This window comes from Thalassophryne amazonica, chromosome 12 (assembly GCF_902500255.1).
Source record: "Thalassophryne amazonica chromosome 12, fThaAma1.1, whole genome shotgun sequence".
Classification (NCBI taxonomy): Eukaryota; Metazoa; Chordata; class Actinopteri; order Batrachoidiformes; family Batrachoididae; genus Thalassophryne; species Thalassophryne amazonica.
In genome coordinates this window covers 2,014,127-2,028,532 of record NC_047114.1, presented here as the reverse complement: position 1 = coordinate 2,028,532, position 14,406 = coordinate 2,014,127, and the positions used below count along the sequence as shown (strand labels likewise).

At 50.6% G+C, this 14,406-nt stretch overlaps 1 protein-coding gene across 1 annotated transcript in view; it reads right to left on the bottom strand.

Moving 5' to 3' along the window:
* Positions 1 to 14,406, bottom strand: part of atp1a2a (ATPase Na+/K+ transporting subunit alpha 2a) — a 166,160-nt gene that overhangs the window by 45,363 nt on the left and 106,391 nt on the right. The window lies entirely within an intron of this gene.

Below are 14,406 nucleotides of genomic sequence, written 5' to 3'. Positions count from 1 at the left end.
ACTTAGACTGCTGTGGGGTTCCCATGATGCACTGAGTGTTTCTTTCTCTTTTTGCTCTGTATGCACCACTCTGTATTTAATCAGTGATTGATCTCTGCTCCCCTCCACAGCATGTGTTTTTCCTGGTTCTCTCCCTCAGCCCCAACCAGTCCCAGCAGAAGACTGCCCCTCCCTGAGCCTGGTTCTGCTGGAGGTTTCTTCCTGTTAAAAGGGAGTTTTTCCTTCCCACTGTTGCCAAGTGCTTGCTCACAGGGGTCGTTTTGACCGTTGGGGTTTTTACGTAATTATTGTATGGCCTTGCCTTACAATATAAAGCGCCTTGGGACAACTGTTTGTTGTGATTTGGCGCTATATAAATAAAATTGATTGATTGATTGATTGATTGATATGAAAAAAGAAGAGAAAAAAAGGACAGGGAAAGAAAACTAAATGAGGGAAAACAGCTGCTAAACAAATTCTTTAAGAAGAGAGGTGAGCTCGAAAACTAGCTTAACACGCATGCATAAAACGTCACGGTTTAAAAGGGAAAGACATGATAAACCCACGCCAGTTTTGATGGTGAAATAACTAAAAGATAATCTGAATGAATGTCAACAAGCAGCTGCAGCTCTGCTCATCTCTCGACAGGACACACAGTCCACACGGGAGGGAGAAAGGCATGGAGAAAGGAAGGGAGAAAGGGAGGGTGGGGGCACAGAGCAGAGAGCGGCTGCTGCTGTGAGGACACACAGGACGGGAGCAGGGCAGCTCGCTTCTGCTGCAAGAAAATCACATTTCTTGACCCAATCTCCCCTGACTTACCACTGGTTGTTAGCACATTTATGGCAACTTAATTACACAAATGCTAAAAATAACTGCGTGCATTTAGCACTGTCCCTTTCATTATATATGTGCAGATTTGGAAAAGTCTGTTTAATTACAATGACAGAAAAACATGCATTAGCCTGCCTATCTTCTGTGGGATATAATATGGGTGGGTGTCTGGGTGTCTTCTGGTTTTCGGCCATACCTAGTTTGGAGTTCTGTTTCTTTTCTGTGTAGTTCCTGCATTGTTAGAATGGTCTGATTCGGGAGGGACGTTGGTTTGTGCTGTATTTGTGACTTCTCTTGCTGGGTGTTTCCTGCTTGGGCTTCTCTGTACCTATCTCTCTTGTCTGTCTTGCTTGGTGCTTGATGGGGGGCGTCACACTCTGTCTAGACCACACCCTGTTTATTCCACAGGTGTTTCCAATCTGTAGCTCACTACTTGGTGTATTTAAGCTTCACTGGTTGCACTGATAATTTGCCTGATCGTTGCACCTTGTGCCACCATTTCTAGTTCCGTTCCTTAGTATTGTTCAAGTCATGCTGCCACGTGTGTTTTGACCTTCTGCCTGTTTATCTTGACCACGCTACTCGCCTGATGATTTTGATCTGTTTGCTGTTTATGGACTGCCTCTCTGTGTACCGGACCCCACTGATTAATTCAGTAAACATCTCTTTGAACCTGAGCTACTGTGTCGAGTCCTGCATTTGTCTCCAGCCATTCCTGCTAAACAAACCTGATAGAATGATCAGGCCAACAATGGAGACAGCTGACTCGGACCCGTTCCAGTTGGCGGTCCATCACCATAGCCGCCAGCTGGCAGATCAAGAAGGTCACCTCACAGCATTAAGTGCTGGTAAATCAGATCTCGCCAAGAGGCAGGATGCCTTTATGACTTCTGTGAGCACACAGATCGACCAATTAGTTGTCACTTTGACTCATCAGGCCTCATCCATCTTGGCCACCCCCAATCAGCCACCTCCGGGACCGAGTGCTGCCCCACCTGTGCCTACAGTGCCCCCTGTCGTCTGCAACCAGCTCTCATGACATGAACATTTCTCCGGAGAATCCAGAGAAGCAAAACACTTTCTCACTCAGTGTGACCTCCACTTTGAGCTAACGTCAGCAATGTTTCCGTCCGACAGGACGAAGATCGCATTCATAATTACCCACCTGACTCGGCTGGGCAGCGGCATGGGCTACGGCAGAGTGGAGCAGGCAGTCTCCAGCTTGTGACTCCCTCCAGGCGTTCAAGACAGCATTCCTCCAGGTTTTTCAGCACACACCACCAGGCCATGAAGCGGCCCGTTCCCTGATGCGGCTTCGTCAAGGAAACCAATGCGTCGCTGATTACACCATCGACTTGCGCATCCTGGCGGCGAAGAGCAAGTGAAACCCAGCAGCACTCCACGATGTGTTTTTCCAAGGCCTGTCGACGCATATCCAGGATCAACTAATTGCCATCGACCTCCCGGAAGAGCTGGACCAGCTTATCGCACTGGCTATCCGCACCGATCGCCGCTGGCGGACCGGCCTTGACGTGACTTATGCCCCCCGGCCCTGTGCTTGGAGGTGTTGCCTGCTCATCATGCCGGGACCACCTCCTCACTCCCCCTCAGAGGAACCCATGCAGTTGGGTCGCACCCGGCTGTCCACAGAGGAGCGGCAGCGCCAAAGAGACCAGGGCCTGTGTTTCTACTGTGGTCAAACAGGTCATGTGGTCACAGAATGCCAAGCCAGGGGTGCCCCCGTGCGGTCACAATTGGTACGACGGGTGAGTCAGAATTCCATTACTTCAATTTCTCTCCAAAATGTTATTGTGCCAAGCTTTGTTTCCGATCATTCGTCATGTTCTGTACCAGTATTTATTGATTCTGGTTCTGATGCTAATTTACTGCAATCCTCTCTTGCCAGGTCTCTACACCTTAAGCTGTACCGTCTCTCACGTCCGCTGGTAATGTCTGCCGTAGATGGCCATGAACTCGGTCAAATTACTCACTGCACCCAGTCAGTACAGTTGATCATAGCTGGTACACATTCTGAAACCATAAGCTTTCACGTATTTGATAGAATGACTCACTCCGCTATTTTGGGGCATCCCTGGCTAAAAAAACACTGTGCATAGATTAACTGGTCTGAGGGACGAATCAGTTCATGGGGTCCCGCTTGTGCAAGGCGATGCACAGTCACGTCCACAAGGATCACCTGTTCTCCTAATCCAGATCTTATTGTGGTTCCTCCGGGTTATCACGACCTTGCAGAGGTGTTTAGCAAAGCAAGGGCTAAATCGCTCCCTCCACATAGAGCTTATGACTGTGCTATCGAGCTACTTCCTGGCGCCAGCCCTCCACGAGGGAAGTTGTTTTCTCTGACTGCGCCTGAACGCATAGCCATGAATGTTTACATCCGCGAGTCTTTAGAGGCTGGCTTGATTCGTCCGTCGTCCTCTCCCGCAGGGGTGGGGGGTTTTTTTGTAGAAATGAAAGACAAGTCACTCCGGTCCTGTATAGACTATCGGGGACTAAATGACGTTACCGTTAAGAACCATTATCCCCTACCACTAATCGCTACCGTGTTTGAGCTACTAGAGGGCGCCACAATCTTCGCTAAACTCGATCTCCGCAATGCGTACCATTTAGTGCAGATTAGACAAGGTGATGAATGGAAAACTGCATTCAGTACTCCCACCGGCCATTATGAGTATTTAGTGATGCCTTTTGGCTTATCCAATGCACCTGTTGTGTTTCAAAATCTGGTCAATGACGTCTTGCGGGATTTCCTGAATAAGTTTGTGTTTGTGTATTTAGACGACATTCTGATCTACTCCCCCGATGTAGATACTCACTCCCGACATGTGCATTTAGTCCTTGAAACTTTATTATGCAACCAGTTATTTGTCAATGCTGAAAAATGTGAGTTTCATAAATCTATTATATCATTTTTAGGATTTGTTATTTCCCCAGGGAAGATGGACCCAGAAAAAGCTGCCGCAGTGTGTGAGTGGGCTACTCTAAAGGACCGTAAGGAGGTCCAAAGGTTTCTGGGTTTTGCCAATTTTTACCGACTGTTCATTCGCAATTTAAGTTCCGTGGCAGCTCCTTTGTATAATTTAACCTCGTCCCTCCAGACCTTTCAGTGGACACCGGAGTGTGACAAAACTTTTCAGGTCCTAAAGAAATGTTTCACAACAGCCCCTGTGCTTGTCCTCCCTGACCCCGCCAGACAGTTCGTGGTCGAAGTGGACGCTTCCGATGTAGGTATCGGGGCCGTTTTGTCCCAAATTGATCCAGTAGATAAGAGGTTACATCCTTGTGCCTTTTTATCAAGAAAATTAACTCTGGCAGAGCGCAATTACCATATCGGCAATCGCAAACTGCTGGCAGTCAAAGTGGCCTTGGAGGAGTGGTGCCACTGGTTGGAAGGGGCACAAGTACCATTTCTGGTATGGACCGATCATAAAAACCTTGAATACCTGCGTGCCGCTAAAAGAATTCCAGACAAGCTTGGTGGTCAATTTTTTTCAGTCGTTTCAATTTTATATTATCACATAGGCCTGGGTCAAAAAACAGCACGCCAGATGCCCTCTCCTGACAGGAGGACCCGTCGGAAGAAACATCAGACCCAGATACCATTCTACTCACATCCTGCTTCCTCTCTGCTCTCACCTGGGACATTGAGACCAAGGTCCTGTCCGCAGTGCGAGACTTTCCCGTCCCTTAAGGTTGTCCTCCAGGTAGGCTGTTTGTTCCAGATACATTACAGGGGGAGGTCATATGTCGGGCACACAACAGTCGTTTCTCCTGTCATCCGGGTATCAATAACACGGTTACTCTCATCCGAGAAAGGTTCTGGTGGCCACGATTACTTTCCGACGTCACTGAATATATCGGGGGCGTGTCCCACCTGCGCGATGTGCAAATCCTCCAGAAGCCTGTCTACTCACCTGGACAACGGGTGTGGCTCTCCACCCGCCATCTGGCCCTCCAGGGTTTACCACGGAAGCTTGCTCCCACGTTCATGGGCCCATTTTCTATTGCAAAAGTTATTAACCCAGTTTCTGTTCGCCTTCAGCTACCCAAGTCCATGAGGATACACCCCACCTTCCATGTCAGCCAGGTGAAGCCTGCCCGTAACCAGTCCTTTGTGGCCTCCGGCCGATCCCCCGCCCACCGCCCGGTTCGTGGATGGTGGGCCAGTCTTTTTGGTGTGGCGTCTCTTGGGATCTCAGCGGCGTGGGAGGGGGGTGCAGTATCTGGTGGACTGGGAGGGGTACGGGCCGTAGAAGCATTCCTGGGTCCCCGCCCGCTTCATCCTGGACCCGGACCTGATTTTGGACTTCCACGCTTGGCATCCTGACTCCCCCTGGGCCGCCAGGTGCCGGCCATTAGGTCCTGTCATGTACTGGGTGTCTTCTGGTTTTCGGCCATGCCTAGTTTGGGGTTCTGTTTCTTTTCTGTGTAGTTCCTGCATTGTTAGAATGGTCTGATTTGGGGGGACGTTGGTTTGTGCTGTATTTGTGACTTCTCTTACTGGGTGTTTCCTGCTTGGGCTTCTCTGTACCTATCGCTCTTGTCTGTCTCGCTTGGTGCTTGGTGGGGGTCGTCACACTCTGTCTAGGCCACACCCCGTTCTGGTTCTTTCCACAGGTGTTCCCAATCTGTAGCTCACTACTTGGTGTATTTAAGCTTCACTGGTTGCACTGATAATTTGCCTGATCGTTGTTCCATGTGCCACCGTTTCTAGCTCCGTTCCTTAGCATTGTTCAAAATCTGTAATCCAAGGATCAGTCTGTCAGATTCAGTGGTGCGAAGTGGTTGGACACAATTGCAGGATTCAGATGTAGGTTTGACAGGGTTTAATGACGGTCTGAGCAGGGTTCGGGACACAAAAAGGCTGGCCAGTACAAGCAAAATTTTCCAAGGTATTAGGAAGAGATCAGGGTCCAAAAATACAGACAGGCAGGTCAACAACTGCCTTAGACTATAAGCATGCACTACTGGTTACAAAGTGGAACTATTACTCTGATTTGATCAACAAAAACAAGCATAACTCAAAGTTCTTGTTTGACACGGTGGCAACACTTATTCATGGACAGCCACCTGTAGTTCGCTCTCCTTTTACAGCACAAGATTTCCTGGATTACTTTGAGAAGAAAATAGAAGACATTAGGTTAAACATATCCCAGCATGCCTTAACCCAGCCACTACACCCTGCTATTGAGGTGGGCGCCATTACTGAGGTATTACCTAGATTTACAGAATTTGATAGTATCTCACTAGGTGTGCTGACAAAACTCATAATGTCTACAAAAAGCACAACCTGTTTATTTATTCTATACCAACAAAACGGTTTAAGGACCTGTGGTCCACTCTTGGGCCGACTGTGCTGGAAATGATTAATCTTTCTTTAATTTCTGGATCTGTTCCTAAATGTTTCAAATCTGCAGTGATTAAACCATTACTTAAGAAACCTAATCTTGACCCTAGTGTATTGACAAATTATTGGCCGATATCAAATCTATCATTTTTCTCTAAAATTCTGGAAAAAGTGGTGTCACGGCAGCTCGTAGACTATCTTACTGAGAATAATCTCTTTGAGCCACTGCAGTCTGCTTTTAGAAAATATCATTCCACAGAGACGGCTCTCACTAAAGTGGTGAATGATCTTCTGCTTACAATGGATTCAGACAGTACTACTGTTCTGTTGCTGTTAGATCTCATTGCTGCATTTGATACCGTGGATCATCATATTCTACTTGATAGGCTGGAGAATCATTTTGAGATTACTGTAAGTGCCCTTGCATGGTTGACATCATACATGACCAGTCATTGTGTGTTTTGTACAATAACACCACCTTTAACCTTACTGACATGAAATCTGGAGTTCCACAGGGGTCCGTCTTAGGCCCCCTGCACATACTGCGTCATTTTAGGATTACCATTCACTGCTACGCTGATGATACTCAGTTATACAGGGTGGACCAATAAAATGTTACCACTTTTTGATCGTATACAAGTTTTTCAAATGACAACTTATTCGAAAATTTTATTTACAGACTTCTAACAGAAGCATCAAATTAACATTTGATACCAAAGGTTTCCCACTTTGTCTCTTGTTTTTCGCACAGTTCAATAACTGATGACATGTTCCATCCATGCTCCTCTTCTTTGGATTACAGCTGCAACATGCACATTGAAGTTTGTGATGACATTGCCACACATCGCAAGAGGGATTCTCCGAATTCCTTTCAGGAATTCAATTTCAATTTCAGGAATTGATATTCCTGAAATCTTGGTCCAGTGAGACATCGGCATCAATTTGAACAGTAAACGCTTAGCCTAGGCTCGTGTGTGATACATCACACTGACAAAATGAGGAATCTTGGGGTAATGTTTGATTCTACGTTGTCCTTTGACCTCCACATTAGAAATACTATGAGGACTGCTTTCTTCCACCTACAAAATATAGCGAAGATTCGTCCCATCCTGTCTATGGCTGATGCTGAGACCTTGATTCTGTTGTGTGGGCCGCTGAAGAGGAGGTACTGCTGACCCACCACCAGAGGGCGTCCTGCCTGAAGTGCGGGCTTCAGGCACGTGAGGGCACCGGAGCACCGGGAGTGGCAGCTGTCACTCATCTACAACACCAGCTGTCACTCATCATCATCATTCACACCTCCATAAGAGCCGGGCAGCATCTTCACCTCACTGCCGAGAAATCGTCTACCGTTAAGTAAACGTCTCAGCCTTTGATTTATACAGTAGTAACGTTTTTACTTCTGTATGTACTGACAGTATTCTGAGTTTGCAGACTGTTAATTGTTACTGCAGGATCTGTACAAACTCCGTGATTGAGAGGTGGAGGTGCTTTCACCTTCATGTTGAACTGTTTGCTGGGTGTTCATACACCCACCATCACATGTCTGTTCTTTCTGCCAGCAGTACCCAATCTGACAGCCGGAGGCAGTGGCCACCTGGAGACCCAGTGCTTGGCAGCTCCAGGATTGCTTCAGGTCCGGTGGAGTGGAAGGTGTGTGGGATCCGGCTCTTTTTTGGACAGGCGTCGCCTATCCTTGAGCCTGCTCACACACCACCGTAACTTATTTGACTGGTGATCTCAATTGTGTTGTCTGTTGCTCTGTTGTGCACATTCACAACATTAAATTGTTATATTTGGCTTATTCCATTGTCCGTTCATTTGCGCCCCCCTGTTGTGGGTCCATGTTCCTACACTTTTCGCAACAGGATTTCTCGGCCAGCGTCATGGATCCCGAGGGGTGTCAACCATCGCTTGAACCGCCAATGGAAACACAGGGTGCACAGGCGTCGGCAGGAGGCGTGTTAGGAGAGCTGCAGCAAATCTTAACCACCTTCACTGCTCGGTTGGATTTAGTAACCGAGCAGAACGTCATACTCAATCGGAGGATGGAGGCTCTCACCGCCCAGGAGGAAGCGCGCACTCCAAGTGCTGCTGCAGCGCCTCCTCCAGCCGACCGAGCACAAAACACAGACATTCCAGTGGTGATTCAACGAACCCCCCCCATCCCCTGAAGCATACATAAGCCCACCGGAACCGTACGGAGGTTGTGTCGAGACGTGCGCGGGCTTCTTAATGCAGTGCTCGCTCGTCATGTACGCGTCAGATGCCAGCCGGGTGGCTTATGTCATCAATTTGCTTCGAGGAGAGGCACGGGCTTGGGCTACGGCGCTCTGGGAGCAAAACTCACGGCTCCTAACGACATATAGTGGGTTTGTGAGGGAGTTTAAACAAGTGTTTGATCACCCCAATAGAGGCAAGACCGCTTCGACTGTGCTGCTGTCTATGAGACAGGGACGTCGGAGTGCAGCCGAGTACACCGTCGACTTCCGCATCGCGGCTGCGAGGTCCGGCTGGAATAACATTGCACTCCGCGCCGCCTTCGTAAACGGACTGTCTCCGGTCCTGAAGGAGCACCTGCTGGCTAAGGATGAGCTGCGGGATTTTGACGGCTTGTTGACCTGGTTATACGGTTAGACAACCGGTTAGAAGAACACCGTCGGGAGCAGGGCGAAGGGCGTGGCCGGGCACAAGCCGTCCCTCTTCCTTCCGGGTCTGAAAGGGTGCCGCCGTCTCCACGCTCCACAGTCAGAGAGCCCTGTGGAACCACAGCTCCCCTTGCTGACGAAGCTATGGACACGTGCAGGGCCAAAGTAAAATCACATGACAGACAACAGAGGCTGGCTCGCGGGGAGTGTTTTTTCTGTGGCTCTGATGAGCACATACAGAGAAACTGCCCCAAACGGTTAAACTTCAACGCCCGCCCTTACGGACTGGGTTAAGGGTGGGTCATAACATCCACGCGGGAAAAGCCCGTAGATCAGCACGTATCCCAGTAACGATCGTTTGTGGGGATCTTACCCTTCACGCCCCAGCACTGGTGGACACGGGGTCTGAAGGGAATCTGCTGGACAGCAGATGGGCTAGGGAGGTAGGGCTCCCCCTAGTGGCACTACCTTCCCCATTGAAGGTACGGGCACTAGATGGCACCCTTCTCCCATTAATCACACACCAGACACAGCCTGTCACATTGGTTGTGTCTGGGAATCACAGGGAGGAGATTGTGTTTTATGTAACACCTTCTACCTCCCGAGTGATTTTGGGGTTTCCATGGATATGAAAGCACAATCCCCGGATTGATTGGCCATCTGGGGTAGTGATGCAGTGGAGCGACACCTTCCACCGGGAATGTTTAGGATCCTCGGTTCCACCCGGTGTGACAGCTAATGAGGAGGTTAAAGTCCCCCCCAATCTGTCAGCGGTGCCTGAGGAGTACCATGATCTTGCTGACGTCTTCAGCAAAGACCTGGCACTCACTCTTCCCCCGCACCGTCCGTACGATTGTGCCATTGATTTGATCCCAGGCGCTGAGTACCCGTCCAGCAGGCTGTACAACCTCTCTCGTCCTGAGCGCTAATCAATGGAGACCTACATCCGGGACTCCTTAGCTGCCGGGTTGATCCGGAACTCCACCTCCCCGATGGGTGCAGGTTTCTTTTTTGTGGGTAAAAAAGACGGCGGACTCCGTCCATGCACTGACTACAGGGGACTGAACGAAGTCACGGTTCGTAATCGATACCCATTGCCTCTGTTAGATTCTGTGTTCACGCCCCTGCATGGAGCCCACGTTTTTACCAAATTGGATCTTAGAAATGCGTACCACCTGGTTTGGATCCGGAAGGGAGACGAGTGGAAGACAGCATTCAACACCCCGTTAGGTCACTTTGAGTACCTGGTCATGCCGTTCAGCCTCACCAATGTGCCCGCGACGTTCCAGGCATTGGTTAATGACGTCTTGCGGGACTTCCTGCACCGGTTCGTCTTTGTATACCTGGACGACATCCTCATCTTCTCCCCGGATCTTGAGACCCATGTCCAGCATGTACGTCAGGTCCTGCAGCGGTTGTTGGAGAACCGGCTGTTTGTGAAGGGCGAGAAGTGCGAGTTCCACCGTACTTCTTTGTCCTTCCTGGGGTTCATCATCTCCTCCAACTCCGTCACACCCGATCTGACCAAGGTTGCGGCGTGAGGGATTGGCCCCAACCGACGAGCCATAGGAAGCTGCAACAGTTCCTCGGCTTTGCTAATTTCTACCGGAGGTTTATTAAGGGTTATAGCAAGGTAGTTGGCCCCCTGACGGCCCTGACCTCCACTAAAGTCCCCTTCACCTGGTCGGATCGGTGCGAAGCCGCGTTTAGGGAGTTGAAACGTCGGTTCTCGTCTGCACCCGTTCTGGTGCAGCCCGATCCCAATCGCCAGTTTGTTGTAGAAGTGGATGCCTCTGACTCAGGGATAGGAGCCGTGCTGTCCCAGAGCGGGGAGTCCGACAAGGTTCTCCATCCATGCGTCTATTTTTCCTGCAGGTTGACCCCGGCGGAGCGGAACTATGACGTCGGCAATTGGGAACTTCTTGCGGTGAAAGAGGCTCTTGAGGAGTGGAGACACCTGTTGGAGGGAGCTGCGGTACCATTTACGGTTTTCACGGACCATCGGAACCTGGAGTACATTCGGACCGCCAAGCGTCTGAACCCCAGGCAAGCCCGTTGGTCACTGTTCTTCGGGCGATTTGACTTCCGGATTACCTACCATCCCGGGACTAAGAACCAGCGATCTGACGCCCTGTCCCGGGTCCATGAAGAGGAGGTCAAGGTCGAGCTGTCAGATCCACCGGAACCTATCATCCCCGAGTCCACTATCGTGGCAGCCCTCACCTGGGACGTGGAGAAGACCGTCCGGGAGGCCCTGACATGGAACCCAGACCCGGGGACCGGCCCTAGGAAAAACTCTAAGTCCCACCAGAAGCCAGAGCTGCTGTCCTGGACTTCTGTCATGGGTCCAAGCTCTCCTGTCACCCAGGGGTGCTAAGGACCATGGCAGTGGTCAAGCAGCGCTTCTGGTGGGTGTCCATGGAAGCCGATGTCCGGGAGTATGTCCAGGCCTGCACCACCTGTGCCAGGGGTAAGGCAGACCACCAACAGGCACAGGGTCTCCTCCAACCGTTACCTGTGCCCCACTGCCCCTGGTCCCACATCGGCCTGGACTTCGTCACGGGCCTCCCGCCGTCCCAGGGCATGACCACCATCCTCACGATAGTGGACCGGTTCTCCAAGGTGGCCCACTTCGTGGCCCCCCCGAAGCTCCCGACGGCCCAGGAGACTGCAGACCTCCTGGTCCACCACGTCGTGCATCTGCATGGGATTCCATCCGATGTCGTTTCTGACCGTGGTCCCCAGTTCTCCTCGCAGGTCTGGAGGAGTTTCTGTAGAGAGCTGGGGGCCTCCGTGAGCCTCTCGTCCGGGTACCATCCCCAGACCAACGGACAGGTAGAGCTGGCCAACCAGGAGTTGGAACAGGCCCTTTGCTGTGTGACCTCGGTGTACCTGACAGCCTGGAGTAACCATCTGGCCTGGATCGAGTACACACACAACAGTCAAGTCTCGTCTGCCACCGGCCTCTCCCCGTTTGACGTGTGTTTGGGGTACCAGCCCCCATTGTTCCCGCTAGTGGAGGGAGAGGTCGGGGTGCCCTTGGTCCAGGTCCATCTGATGCGGTGCCGTCGGGTGTGGCGCTCTGCCCGCTCTGCCCTGCTCAAAGCCCGGACGAGGGCCAAGGCCCATGCAGACCGCCGGCGGTCCCCGGCCCCTGCATACCAGCCCGGGCAGGAGGTTTGGCTGTCTACAAAAGACATCCCATTACAGGTGGAGTCCCATAAGCTGAAGGATCGGTACATTGGCCCTTTCCCGATCGTCAAGGTCCTCAGTCCTTCTGCGGTGAAGCTGAGGCTGCCAGCTTCACTGCGGATCCATCCTGTATTCCATGTAAACCCGGGTCAAGCCTCACCACACCTCTTCCCTCTGTGCCCCCAGACCGGCGCCGCCTCCTGCCCGGATCATCGACGGGGAGCCTGCGTGGACAGTTCGCCGGCTCCTGGACGTCCGTCGTAAGGGCCGGGGATTCCAGTATCTGGTGGACTGGGAGGGTTATGGACCTGAAGAGCGCTCCTGGGTGAAGAGGAGCTTCATCCTGGACCCGGCCCTCCTGGCCGACTTCTACCGCCGACATCCGGACAAACCTGGTCGTGCGCCAGGAGGCGCCCGTTGAGGGGGGGGTCCTGTTGTGTGGGCCGCTGAAGAGGAGGTACTGCTGGCCCACCACAAGAGGGCGTCCTGCCTGAAGTGCGGGCTTCAGGCACGTGAGGGCGCCGGAGCACCGGGAGTGGCAGCTGTCACTCATCTACAACACCAGCTGTCACTCATCATCATCATCCACACCTCCATAAGAGCCGGGCAGCATCTTCACCTCACTGCCGAGAAATTGTCTGCCGTTAAGTAAACGTCTCAGCCTTTGATTTATACAGTAGTAACGTTTTTACTTCTGTACGTACTGACAGTATTCTGAGTTTGCAGACTGTTAATTGTTACTGCAGGATCGGTACAAACTCTGTGATTGAGAGGTGGAGGTGCTTTCACCTTCGTGTTGAACTGTTTGCTGGGTGTTCATACACCCACCATCACCTGTCTGTTCTTTCTGTCAGCAGTACCCGATCTGACAGCCGGAGGCAGTGGCCACCTGGGGACCCAGTGCTTGGCGGCTCCAGGATTGCTTCAGGTCCATTGAAGTGGAAGGCGTGTGGGATCCGGCTCTTTTTTGGACAGGCGTCTCCTATCCTCGAGCCTGCTCACACACCACCATAAGTTATTTGACTGGTGATCTCAATTGTGTTGTCTGTTGCTCTGTTGTGCACATTCACAACATTAAATTGTTATATTTGGCTTATTCCATTGTCTGTTCATTTGCGCCCCCTGTTGTGGGTCCATGTTCCTACACTTTTCACAACAGATCCATGCGTTTGACTCTTCTAGATTGGACTACTGCACCGAAATTTTCTGGTTTACCACATTCCAGCATTAGGGCTCTCCAATTGGTTCAAAATGCTGCTGCCAGACTTTTGACACAAAGCAGAAAGTTCGACCACATTACACCCATTTTGGCGTCTCTTCACTGGCTTCCTGTCCCAGTGAGATCAGATTTTAAGGTTCTGTTACTAACCTATAAAATTGTTCACAGACTGGCACCTCCCTACCTAGCTGACTGCTAGCTGGTACGTAGGGTTTAATTAGGTATTGTGTCCCTTATTAGGTATTGTGTCCCTAGGGTGAATAAGAATTATGTGGGTCACAGAATCACCTTAGTAATAACTGAACTTGTCAAAATGTTCATTGATCTCAGAAGCAGTGTTCACCTGGCAAGATCTCATGGAGTCATGAGGTGGCTGGACAGAGGTGTTTGGTGATGCAGAGAACATCAAAGCCTTTATTCCTGGTGCTTCTTGTTTTACTGTATGATTGTGATATTTTGAAGCTAACCGTTGACCAAAAGCAATGACTGGATGCCTTTGGTACCAGTTCCCATGGAGGATACTTCAGTACCACTGGAAAGACTGTGTCAAAGGAATGGAAACTTAGGGAGACTCAGATGAAGAGTGTTACTTGTATTGTGAAAGAGTATCAGTTTTGGCATTATGATTGACTACGCAGGGGCCTCAGTGTTGAGAACCCAATTGGCTGGAGAAGACCAAGGGTGCTCTCCTTCTGAGAGGTGGGCAGGGATTTGTTGTCTGCATGTGTGGTTGTTTTCAGAACCCAGAGTGGTTCTGTGGTACCGTCAATATATTGCTGCGTGACTCCAGCACATTCTCACAGATTTGTCTTCATTTGAGATGCTGTGATAAGACCTGAGACGAGCTGAGAAACTCTCCAGCGTGGACAAAATATAGACAAACTGCACAAATCTGCAACCATTTTGTAAGAGCCTCTTAGAGAAATGTGGTATATAGGCTCTATTTCAGGAAACGCACACACACACACAAACTTCCAGACTCACGCCAACGCATTCATTAACAAAGTCATGTGCAGTAAACACTGCATTCATCAACTGAACCTGCAGTGAAATGAAGGGACACATTCAAGATTTCACACAGACTTTATCTCTCACACACACACACACACACACACACACACACACACACACACACACACACACACACACACACACACACACACACA